Below are 13,595 nucleotides of genomic sequence, written 5' to 3'. Positions count from 1 at the left end.
TTTGATCCCCTTCCCATGCTCTGTTGGATCAAACTGAGTTAGATACTGGGGTGAGTTCTCCTTGTTTGCATGGCTTTAGAAAGGTAATGTGATATTGTAATTTGAACGAGTTCCTGTTAGGCTCTTATTACTTACTTAGCCACTCATCCTGTATGTTTCTTGCCTGTGATGCAGTTTACTTAAAAGATGATTGCACCAGACTCAAAAATTAGCTGAGGGCTAACTGTGAAGTGACGCTCCTGTCCGAGTGGTGATACTTCAGTAAGATTTCAACTTCAAACTTCATCAGCATGGCAAACCAGAATAGTTAACACAGAGTGAACTGAGAGTCAGTTACTGGATTTCCATGTGTTTTTCTTTCATCAAAAGTACCTGCGGAACCCAATCAAAGCTCTCCTGGCCTCAGGTCCTTTAACTGGCCTGTATGAATGCTAATTAGGACCAGAGCCAGTTGATAGTGAAGGCTTCCTATCACAGAGCCTTGGTTTACATCAGCTAGCTACACTCTGAGGACACACGCTACAGGCTGGACACAGTAACACAATAACACTGCTTATGCAGCGGGTGGTGGAGAACAACAGTAATTAAATTATGAAACAAGGGATCAGGGGCAGTCTTTCGCTCACTTATTTCTCATTGACGTTAGTCGTGCTTGTCTGGCACGGGACTTGAGGCATCAGTGGTTGATTTCTGTCACTATGGTACTTTAGAAACACTGCTAGATTTTCCGTTTTCAATGCCAGGCTGTTTCTGGAAGTCAGAGACACATTCATAGACAAAATGCTCTCGGGTAAATATCGTGGCTGACACATAGTGAGTGTTTTTCATTTTTAATAAGTTAGTTGAAAGTCATCAGCAAGTGTATTCTTCCTACTAATTTTGAATATGCTCAGTTGAGGTTCATACTGTATACTGTAATTATTTGGTGCTCAGACAGGTAAAAGTATTTTCGTTGGGGGAACTTTGAATAAACTGTTGAGAGGCCTTCACATTTTCTCAAATTCTTGGAATGATATGCAAAAATCCCACAGATCCCACAGAATGATCAATGAAAAACGGACTATACAAAGAATATGCTAAAGACCCACGTCCTATATCACCCATTTTGTGCCATGTGAGATTAAGAGAGATGGAGGCTCTTGGCATGATTTTGATCATTGTGTCTTCTGATCTGGGCCAGCATGCCTAATCCCACCAGGGGGTCCTGTAATCCAGAACCATAACGCCCGTCCAGAAGGAACTGATCAGACCAGCACCATTATAACTAACAATCTGACCTCCTGTTTTACCAAGACTTAAATGACCCCCTATTCTCTAATGCACTTCTTGGTCAAAAGTAGTGTACTATATAGGGAATAGGTTGCCATGATGTTGAGATTGAGCCTTGGTGAGCCAGAGTTCTAAAACATGCAGATTTGTCCTATGACTGATCCTAGATCAGGTGGTAAGGGTAGGTAACAACACATCCGCCACACTGATCCTCAACACGGAGGCCCCTCAGGGGTGCGTGCTCAGTCCCCTCCTGTACTCCCTGTTCACTCATGACTGCATGGCCAGGCACGACTCCAACACCATCATTAAGTTTGCCGCTGACACAACAGTGGTAGGCCTGATCACCGACAACAACGAGACAGCCTATAGGGAGGAGGTCAGAGACCTGGCCATGTGGTGCCAGGACAACAACCTCTCCCTCAATGTGATCAAGACAAAGGAGATGATTGTGGACTACAGGAAAAATAAGAGGATCGAGCACGCCCCCATTCTCATCGACGGGGCTGTAGTGTCCACATCACCAACAAACTAACATGGTCCAAACACACCAAGACAGTCGTGAAGAGGGCACGACAAAACCTATTCTCCCTAAGGAGACTGAAAAGATTTGGCATGGGTCCTCAGATCCTCAAAAGGTTCTACAGCTGCACCATCGAGAGTATCCTGACTGGTTGATTCACTGCCTGGTATGGCAACTGCTCTGCCTCCGATCGCAAGGCACTACAGAGGGTAGTGCGTACGGCCCAGTACATCACTGGGGCCAAGCTTCCTGCCATCCAGGACCTCTATACCAGGCGGTGACAGAGGAAGGCCCTAAAAATTGTCAAAGACTCCAGCCACCCTAGTCATAGATTGTTCTCTCTGCTATCGCACGGCAAGCGGTACCGGAGCGCCAAGTCTAGGTCCAAGAGGCTTCTAAACAGCTTCTACCCCCAAGCCATAAGACTCCTGAACATCTAATCAAATGGCTACCCACACTATTTGCATTAACCCCCCCCTTCTTTCTTAAAACTGCATTGTTGGTTAAGGGCGTGTAAGCATTTCACTGTAAGGTCTAAACCTGTTGTATTCGGCACATGTGACAAATAAAATTTGATTTGATTTTAGTGGACTGCAGAGACCCAGTAATAATCTGTTTTGCAACACTAGGGTTGTGTGTTTGAGTCGGTATGGGCCATAGTTCTATACTGAAGCATCTAAAAGACTACTATAACTTGAATAATTTGATTTGGTTTAATCCAGGTTAAAGCTACAGCGAGGCAGAGTTAGTGTCTGGTGTTTTGGGCCTCTCATAAATGACTCCCTTTAGTGGCTTTAGGGGCAAATGGTTACAAGTGATGTGTAAACTTTCATTAGGGCCTGGAGTTCTTCCCCCTGAGGCTGGAGATTTCCCTGGTCGGTCACGTGACTTGGTCAGGAGAAACTCAGTGTCCTATAGCTTATGATGATAGTCATGATTCTACAATAGTACTGCTGTGCCAAATGCCTCCACACAGCACTGTACACTTGGAGACTAGTATCAAAGAGTATTATAGATAATGACTTAAGAGACTTAGAGTACTTGTTGATTTGGGTAATTTGCAAGTAGAGTGTAACAGCCGGTGTTAGAAAGGGTCAGACACAGGAAACAAAGGGTCAGGAGCCTCATTTATAACCATTAAGTACATTTTACACTACATTTCGGTGCCATACATACAGTGCATTCAGAAAGTATTCAGGCCCCTTGACTTCTTCCACATTTTGTTACGGTACAGCCTTATTATAAAATGGATTAAATTATTTTTTCCCCTCATCAATCTACACACAATACCCCATAATGCCAAAGCAAAAACAGGTTTTTAGAATTTTTTGCATTTACATTTAACATTTTAGTCATTTAGCAGACGCTCTTATCCAGAGTGACTTACAGTTAGTGAGTGCATACATTTTTCATACTGGCCCCCCGTGGGAATCGAACCCACAACCCTGGCGTTGCAAGCGCCATGCTCTACCAACTGAGCTACAGGAGGCAAATTGATAAAATATTTAAAACAGATACCTTATTTCCATAAGTATTCAGACCCTTTGCTATTACATTTACATTTTAGTCATTTAGCAGACGTTCTTATCCAGAGCGACTTACAGTTAGTGAGTGCATACATAATTTTTTTATTTTTCATACTGGCCCCCCGTGGGAATCGAACCCACAACCCTGGCGTTGCAAACGCCATGCTCTACCAACTGAGCTACACCCCTGCCGGCCATTCCCTCCCCTACCCTGGACGACACTGGGCCAATTGTGCGCCGCCCCATGCGTCTCCCGGTCGCGGCCGGCTACAACAGAGCCTGGATTCGAACCAGGATCTCTAGTGGCACAGTGCCTTAGACCACTGCGCCACTCGGGAGCTATGCTATGAGACTCGAAATTGAGCTCAGGTGCATCCTGTTTCCATTGATCATCCTTGAGATGTTTCTACAACTTGGAGTTCACTTGTAGTAAATTAAATTGATTGGACATGGTTAGAAAAGGCACACAACTGTCTATATAAGGTCCCACAGTTGACAGTGTATGTCAGAGCAAAAACCAAGGAATTGTCCATAGGCTCCGAGACAGGATTGTGTCGAGGCACAGGTCTGGGGGGAAGGGTACCAAAAAATGTCTGCAGCATTGAAGGTCCCCAAGAACACAGTGGCCTCCATCATTCTTAAATGGAAGAAGTTTGGAGCCACCAAGACTCTTCCTAGAGCTGGCCGCCCGGCCAAACTGAGCAATCTGGCCAAGAACCCAATGGTCTCTCTGACAGAGCTCCAGAGTTCCTCTGTGGAGATGGGAGAACCTTCCAGAAGGACAACCAACTCTGCAGCACTCCACCAATCAGGCCTTTATGGTAGAGTGGCCAGACGGAAGCCACTCCTCAGGAAAAGGCACATGACAGCCCGCTTGGAGTTTGCCAAAAGGCACCTAAAAACTCTCAGACCATGAGAAACAAGATTCTCTGATCTGATGAAACCAAGATTGAACTCTTTGGCCTGAATCCCTATGTTGAAGCATGGTGGTGGCAGCATCATGATGTGGGGATGTATTTCAGTGGCAGGGACTGGGAGACTAGTCAGGATTAAGGGAAAGATGAATGGAGCAAAGTACAGAGATATCCTTAAATAAAACCTGCTCCAGAGCACTCAGGACCTCAGACTGGGGCGAAGGTTCACCTTCCAGCAGAACAACGATCCTAAGCACACAGCCAAGACAACGCAGGAGTGGCTTCGGGACAAGTCTCTGAATGTCCTTGAGTGGCCCAGCCAGAGCCCGGACTTGAACCCGATTGAACGTCTCTGGAGAGATGCTCCCCATCCAACCTGACAGAGCTTGAGAGGATATGCGGAGAAGAATGGGAGAAACTCCCCAAATACAGGTGTGCCAAGCTTGTAGAGTCATTTACATTTGACATTTTAGTCATTTAGCAGACGCTCTTATCCAGAGCGACTTACAGTACTTGTAATACCCAAGAAGACTCGAGGCTGTAATCACTGACAAAGGTGCTTCAACAATGTACTGAGTAAAGGGTCTGAATACTGTTAAGTTGCGTCAATTCAAATCTGGTATTAGGAACAAAAGAGGTCAATACACGTCTTCTAAAATAGACTAGTATTTTAATTAATGCAAACCACTTCAATGGTAAATATGATGTTCGTATATACGGGTCCACTGAAATACCACGCAGGGCACTCAGAGAACTGATCCATTGTTACAGGCTCTTCTTCAAATACTCTGACAGAGATAGTTCCCGCTCCCTGCTGGCCAATCAGAGTAGAGACTGAGCGTGGTTTAGACTTACTCAGCCTATCCGTTGGCGCACAGGCTGGTCCCAGCCCCTTGGCGCTCCACTGTTGCACACTGTTGCCAGGCATAAGTTGTTATCATCACAACCTGTAGAGTCAGCACCTTTTTGCAGTACACATGTCCTTGAGTATGATGGTGTAACAAAGAGGCAGTGTTCCTGTATGTGAGAATCACAAGTTCTTATCTCATCCTACCCCCTAACGTTCCTCACATGAATCACAGCTTGTTATATGAAACAATTTATATCAGTACAGTACAAACCCATTATGTTTAATCATTAATGCATTCCTTCTAAGCTAGTCATCACATCTGGGGGGGGGGGGGAAGTACAATTTAATCCATTTTAGAATAAGGCTGTAATGTAACAACATTTGGAAAAAGTCAAGGGGTCTGAATACTTTCCGAATGCACTGTATGCATGTTTCCTTAATAAATCCGACCTGTTGTAAAACTGTATGCACGTGAATGAGTTTAAAACTGCCTGGGAAAACGCCTCCATTCACCTCTTATGGTGACAATAACGCCCTTTATTTGCTGTATGATTTGGAACTATTAGTATGAGATCATGGCATACAAAAGACAAATTGTTGTTCAATATTTCGTTTATCAATAGATTATTGGATTTATATGTCCTGCCTTGGTATAGGCTCTGAGATTGAGCGAAATAGACAATGTCGCGATCCTTTCGCACACCAATACTATAGCCTATCCCATACTGTCAAATATTTTACATACCGTAAGATACCGGTCTATTTACTGTTTTGGCAGAGTGTTTTAATCTTTAGCAGTAATTTATGCTGTATCTGGAAAAGGACTGTGTCCGTTTCTGAAAGCGAACACAATGGCAAATTGTCATGGACCTGTCAGCAGAACGTTTGAATTCAACAATGTTTTGCATAGATTTTTGGGGACAGCAACACCACCACTCTTGTAAAGAGAGCGGAACGGCATCTTTACTTCCGGGCGGCTGAAGAAATTCGACAAGCCGCCCCTGGTCCTCTGCAAACATTACCGCTCTCGAGACTCCTCGAGGTCCTGGCCGGTTGAATCACCGCCTGGAATGGGAATTGCTCCGTCAACGACTGCAAGGCCCTCTAGCGGGCAGTGAAGACAGCCCAGTACATCACTAGGACCGTGCTCCCACCCAACCAGGACACGGTGCCTGAGGAAGGCATGAAGCATCATCAATGACCCCACACACCCCAGCCACGAGCTGTTCTCTCCCTTAACAACAGACAGTATCCGAGCATGAGGTCTGATACCAACAGGCTCAGAGGCTGTTTCTATCTACAGGCCATCAGACTGCTGAACACTTGAACTGGACTAACCACCCGCTCTGATTCAGGCATACACACACATACATTACCTGCTTGTTTTACTTGAGAAGTCACAGACATCACAACTGTTGTTACCAGAATCTTATTTTACTGCTCAGTTTATACACCCCCCTTCCCCAATACACGTGTAAATATTGTACTATACATTGTGCGTTCTTGTATTATACATATGCTAAAATGTTTATTATATTCTACTGAGCCATTTACTTTATGTTCATATTATTTAATTTTTTCATATTGTTGTTGTATTGTCGAGAAGGAACCTGCAAGTAAGCGTGTCGTTCAACGATGTAAGCCTATACCATACTTATCCCGTACTGTACATACGACTAATAAGACTTGAAACATTACGGCTAAGAAACCAAAGAAAAATGCAATTACAGTAGGTCTACTTGCAGTAGTTATAGTTCTATTTATCGTGTGTTTTTGTTCTTATTTTATGTTATAGTACTAATGATATTCATTACTGCATTGTTGGGAAAGAGCAAGCAAGGAAGGCATTTCACTGTACCTGTGCACGTGACGAAAACGTAAAACTTGAAACATAGGCATACTTCAATGTAAAAGATCAGCTGTTAAATTCGACTGTATACCGGTATTAAAACCGCACTGCCTATGTGATATTGCAAAACTTGAAATACGTATAGCCTATTGTAGTGTATTAAAGATTATGACTATTCTAGAGGGACAAAGAAAAGATGTTTATCTTAGTTCAAAAGTAGCAGTTGTAGGGTGACGCCCCAGGGGAGACGGGTGATTGGACCGCAGAGGGAGCAACCCATATTTTCACATTGTTTATAAGTATATGCTGGGGGCACAGGAAAGCAGAGCAGCCATTAGAATTCGAGGACACTGCTCTCCAGACCCTGCAAGTCTGTAACTCATACTGAAAGCTTGTGATATGAATAAAACTTATGATCCAGGTTCAGTATGAGCGGACTCCTTTGTTTGACAGCAATGAGCACCAGCATTCGACGCGACACGATAAATGGGGGCTCGTCCGGGATTGGTCTGCAACTTCCCTGTGTTTCATTCATGAGCAGCGAGGTGACTACCGCTCAAGCCGGCTCTAAAAGGTGAGATTCCTCACAAATTATTGGGCGTTAGTTGTTTGGCTGGCTTGTGAATGTGCGCTGGTGAAGGTGTACCATGTAAATTACTTGGGGTTGTGCGGATGTGGTGCTATTGCGGTCGACTAGGAGTCTGTAATAATTATTCTAAAATGTGGTTGCATTGGTAAACGGTAAATAATAGGAAGTCTAGAACAATTGATTGGTAGTGAATAAAGGCAGGAATACGTATGCATTAGGGCACTGTACCACTTAAGACCCCGGAATGGGCCATTTTAGGAATGGGCCGAAAATCCGTTTGCGCGTTAGAATGTGCAAGTCGGTGTATTTTAAAGAAAAACTCGGTTGATGGAATTTATCTGATTGTGATTATTGCTCGACTTTCATCCGACGGGGTGTCCGATTGGGGGGATCTCTCAGTAGATGGTCATTAAACTCACGGCATCACAAACGGTAGGAGAAATAGGCAAAGGAAAAAGGGCAGTGAAAGGTTACCTGGGGCGTGGTGCAAGCCACAGGTTAGCTAAAGGCTAATGCTAATGCTGATGCTAAATGTTGGTTGGGTTTCATGCCACATTGTACATAAAGGCTAAGGCTAAATGCTAAATGCTAATTGTGTTGCGTGCTACATGCTAACGGGTGTCCTTGGGGGTCCATTGCGATGGAATAAGCCTCTTAAAATATGTCTGTGTGTGTAGAATTCAGAGTTCTATGCAATTGTGAGCTCTGTTAAGTGTAATTGTTTGATTATAAGGTATAAAATGGTGAAGCTGTAGCGGAATGCTAGCGTTCTATTGTTTGAGAACGTATTTTTGAATGTATCGCGCATGCGTGGGATTTTACTAGACTGGGCTGCAGGGGGAGACAGAGACACAGACGAGGGAACAAAGAGGAGAGATTTTAACACGAATCTTCTAGGTTTAAAGCGGCTGTTGTTTGAAAATGAAACTATTTGTTGAGATGTAGTGAATTTCTAAATTAGATATATGTTGACGGATTATAATAGATTAAATTAAAAGACGATTAAAATAAATAAAAAATAAATAAAAATGTTTTTGAGCGATCTATTTAGTCCTGAGTTAAGTCTTAAAGCGAATGTGAGTGGGGGAATATTGAATATGGTTGAGATAACTCAGTATTGCATTAACTACTAAAATCTTTTTCTGTGTCTATGCTCTTTTGTCATATGAGAGGAACGATGGAGAGAGAGAGAGAGGGGGTGCTGACGTATACATCACGTCATGTGACGCGACAGAGGATCGAGTCAAGGGGTTTTGGTACTGGTATGTTTGCAAAATCTTCCCCTACAGGATATTTGATGTTATGACAATTTCACAGAGGCTTGGCAACAGACTGATCATTTGAATAAAATTTGCATTTTAGAGTCTCGGGCATCACTTGGGTTTGATTGCAGTTGTGTTGGAAATCGAGTACTGACATTATTCTGTAAAATTAAGATAATTAGGTGCTTATAGAGCAAGGGGGTTTATGGGTAGTGTAGTAATGGTAAGGTTAAAGGCTTTGTTAGAGGCTTTGTTTTTAGGATTGTAGTCTGAAGTTGACTACTTGCATTTTCTTTCCTGATGGGTTGTGGTAAGATAGCCACCACTAATTGATAAATTGGTAAGATAGGATATAGAAATCAAGAATTGGTTTTAATTATTCAAAATTTTTAATTGATTTTTAATTGATTTTTAATTTGTTTAATTAAAAGTATTTTTTGAATAAAATGTAATTGAATTTTTTAATATTCATATTTTGGTTGATTGGTTTAAAACAATTTTTTTGTTTAGTTTATATTAATAATTAAAGGGGGGAAGCCATAGGCTATATAGTCTAAAATAAAATAATTCACAATAAAGGAATATAAAAGGGTTGTTACAATGGGGAGAAAGGACAGCAAGGCTATGAAGGTGATTACACCTGTTGATACAGTACAAAATAGTAATCCTTTAACTAAAGTATTGCTAGGTTATCCGGCAAATGAAACAAAAGTTGCCCTTCATTCTCAAACAAAAACTGATAAAAGATTCCAGCGATAAGATAAACAGAGGTATAGAGAAAAGGCTAAAGGAAGAGAAGGCGACAGAAAAACTAATGGCAGAAGTTAGTACACCTTTCTCACATACGGATTCAGCAAAAAGACACCCACCTTACGAGAAGGAAGTAGAGCTTAGGGATGTTTATCCTCAGCTTCCAGGGATCATCCAGGAGGGTGATTGTTGCATCAGAGATGAAGATGAACGAATAATAGATAGAGGACAAGCAGAAACGACCAGAAAGATGAATCCAAAACTCCAGAAGTAAGAAAAAACCGAGATGTCTGGAAACTAAGAGAAGAATGAGGTTCGGGAAGATGAAGACTTAGAGATTAAAGGTGCTTTATGTTCAAGAGGATTTTATTCAACAATGATTGGCACAGAAGAAATAGAAGGAGATATAGACCGATGCTTATCATGCCTGGATAAAGCGAATAGTTTAGAAGAAGTAACACAACTGAATGAACAACTCAAGAAGAGAAGATACAGAAGGAGAAACTGCTGAGAAAAGAATCCCAAGAATTGGAGGAGAAGAATACATTGAGGTCAAGGAAAGGCCAATAGTAAGAAGATGATGGAAGATGATATTTCGAGGACAGAACTTAGAATATAAGCTTTTGAAGAATCCTGATATGTCAACAGCAAGAAAGAACAGGATCAAGAAACTCTCAGAAAACTCAATCATACAACTGGTGGAGAAGAGAAGCTTTGGTTAGGAAGAATCAGAGTGAACCAAATCAACAATCACTGTTACAGCTTCAACTGAACAAGATCAAATGCAATTGTACCAGCCACCAAGGGGGGTACCAGGTGTTTCATATCCACAGCCAGTTCCTGGACAGACACAGAATTGGAGAGGAAGAGGACGAGAAGGCTTAGAAGGAGGAGGAAGATTTCAGCTACACTTCCAGCAACTTTCAGAAGAATGTTATAATTGTGGACAGGTTGGTCACTTTACCTGTGAGTGCAACAAGTCAGGAGGAAACATCAGAGGGAATTTCAGAGGAAGATACAGGGGCAAGTCAAAATCACCTGTTCTCCAGGTGAACCCCTACAGGGGTCCGGAGCAAGGATTCTAGAGGAGCCTAGAAGATCCGAAAGGGGGGTGTCAGCTGATAGCACCAATTAGGAAGAAAATATCTAACAATTGAAGTGAAAACAAAGGACTATGAGAAGTGATAGTGAATAGTGGAAAAACTTTTATCTGTGTTGAGCCTAAAGAGGTTAAACATCTCACTATGTAAAATCAACTAATTAGGATAGGGATTTGAGGTAGTAAAACAGCTAATTACTCTTAAGGAACCAATTGAGCTCTGCTATAAAAATCAAGGAGAAATTAAAATAGACATACTAATATTAGAACATATACCTATTGCATTGTTGGGAAGAGATGCAGGGTGTAAATTGAACTGTACAATAAGATGTACACTAGACGGCTGTCTGGTAGAAGATTTTAAAGAGTAGGGTTTTTGGGAATCATATTTGCTTAAAAAGATAATATCATAGGAAGGATGATAATCTATTAGACTGCCTATTAGACAATATGTCTGAAAAATAAAGTTAAAAGAGGTGACTGTTATTCTGGGTTACATTCTTACACCAAGAGATTTCAGGCTAGGCTAAAAGGTGTTTAGTCGTTTGCCAAGTCTGTGTGTAAAGAAGTCAGAAGCAGGTGGGGACTTCCCAATCACATATTCTAAAAATTTGGTGGTAAGGGATTTTGTGAATAAATCAGTGGAAAAAGGTTTTTAAAGGTTAGGAGAAAAGATTAGATTAAAATAAGTTAGGAGAACTAGGTTGAAGGAACTCTAAGACAGTAAGCTAAGTTTCAAAGTTAGTAGTAAGAGAGAGAGAACAGTGGTGAAGGACATTTTAGAGTAGGAAGATCAAGGTAATTGTAGGTGTATTTTTATAATCAAAAGTTTGAAAGTGAGGGTTTAGAGTAGGAAGAGAGAGAGAATGTAAGTTACATTTACGTCATTTGACACTAGTGGTGATAGATGGAAGTACAAGCAAAGAGTTCAAAGCTTTGGGGAAACTAGATGAAGTAACAATAAGGACATCAACACTTCAGTCTATTAAAACAACAGTGAGAAGCAATTTAACTCTTTCAACATTGATAGTTATTAAAGCCATAAATATATCGCATTTGATTATAAGGGAACCAATAGCTCCAGCACCAATTTTAGAGGAAAAGACTGTTATTAGGGTTAGGATGGGGACGTTCCTCCCACATGGAGAGATAATTATGGAGAAGAAGTATTGTTATCAGGACCAGATGTAGAAGCTGTTGCACCTAAGTCAAAGGAAGTATATTTTGTACAACGATATGAAGTGGAAGAGGGTTATGAGTGATTGTTCATTTATTTTGTGTAATGTTACAGAGAAAGATCAGGGAGAATATATGTGTACTTATCTAGTGCAAGCATTAAAATTTGTTCCGGTTAAGAATTATTGGTTAAAAGGCTATGTAATTCGTAAAGTAACGCTTAAAATGGAAGATGTGAAATCTGTTGAAGCTTCCACAGTCACCGAAGGAGTTCAGGAGGAGTAGATTACAGTAGTCACTCCAACAGTAGATAATACACAGAGGATATCGGTAACTTTCCCACTAGAAGTAGTTAAGAGTGTTAATACATCAACTAAATCAACTACTTTAATGGTAACTTTGGAAGGGATTAATGATACGATGCCAATAGCAAATGTAGGAAGTATGACACCGACACCGACAACAACTTTTCTGAAATTAAAGGGGGTAGCAAGAAGGACTCAGGGGTTTATGTTACGGATGGAGAGTGCTGTCAATGATAGTACGAATAGGGTTAAAATAGGAGAGCAGATAGTGGTAGAGAACAATATAGATTCATCTGAAATAGTGAAGGATACTATCATGGAGGTACAGGATGAGGTCTTTGATTTTAATGACAGACAAGGAGAGGTATCTGATCAGTACCGCTCGTTAGGGAAGAGAGAAACTAAATGTATTGGGTTTGATTCTTCTGTTGTGAAAATTAAAAATGGATGGGCAGGTAGGAATCTTTGGTTCCAGCAGCTCATTCTGTAAGATCAGTGAGGAATCTTGAGGGTCCATGTCTGTTGAGAATTCCAGCCAAACATTTTAGAGACGGTCGCTCGACCTCTATCAAGTATGTGTCAATCTTATGCTTTGTCATGACTATTGTATCAGCAACAACAATCAGTAACAGATAAAATAATGTCGTTGTCAAAACATTTGTTTAAGCCTAGGTTTAAGTGTTCTTGGTTAAATGAATTACCCTCTGGGAATTTGTTAAATGGGAAGAAAAATCAGGTAACAGCGAACCCTGAAGCATTGGAGGTGAAACCATTGAGGGCTAAAAGTTGTTTTGTTCTAATAAAACATATGATGTAAGGGGTATGTTTATGGGAATATCAGATTGTGATGATTATATGATAACTTTGGGTAAGCATGACCTTAAGGGTAGTAATGAGAAATATGTTACTTTTTATGTTCCAGTTAGTAAGAAGAGCAGGACTTTGAGGGTTAAAAGATTAGCTTTTGCCTGACAATGTGACTATTGGGAATTTTAGAGATATTTGGAGGGTTTGTGGTGATGAAGCATATATATTCTTACCCTATGGATGGATAGGATGTTGTTACATGTCAACGTTGAAGCTTCCATATGAGGTTTCTACCATTATAAGAGGGGTAGCACCGGACACAGATAAATCTAGGGTTGAAAATAGGGTGAAAAGAGACATGGCGACATGTCATAGTCTTCAAGCCTATCATTGAAGGATAAATCTAAGGGAGAAGGGGGGACTTTTTCCATGGTATGGTGTAACATTTGGGAAGATCATATTGATAATATTACTTATACTTTGAGTCCAGATAGTCCAGATATTATCACTAGGGTTATATATGCATTGAAGAATATAAGGGATGCATTTGGTAGATCTGAAGGAGCTGGATGGTCAGCGAAGACTTGGTTGCAAGATCAGGTAGGCCCAGTAGGGGCAGTGATGGTTCAGATTTTAGTTGCAGCTCTGATAGCACTGTGTGTGATGTTTGTAATTT

This window comes from Coregonus lavaretus, assembly GCF_964263955.1.
Source record: "Coregonus lavaretus genome assembly, chromosome: 11".
NCBI classification, from domain to species: Eukaryota; Metazoa; Chordata; class Actinopteri; order Salmoniformes; family Salmonidae; genus Coregonus; species Coregonus lavaretus.
This window is presented reverse-complemented; position numbering follows the sequence as displayed.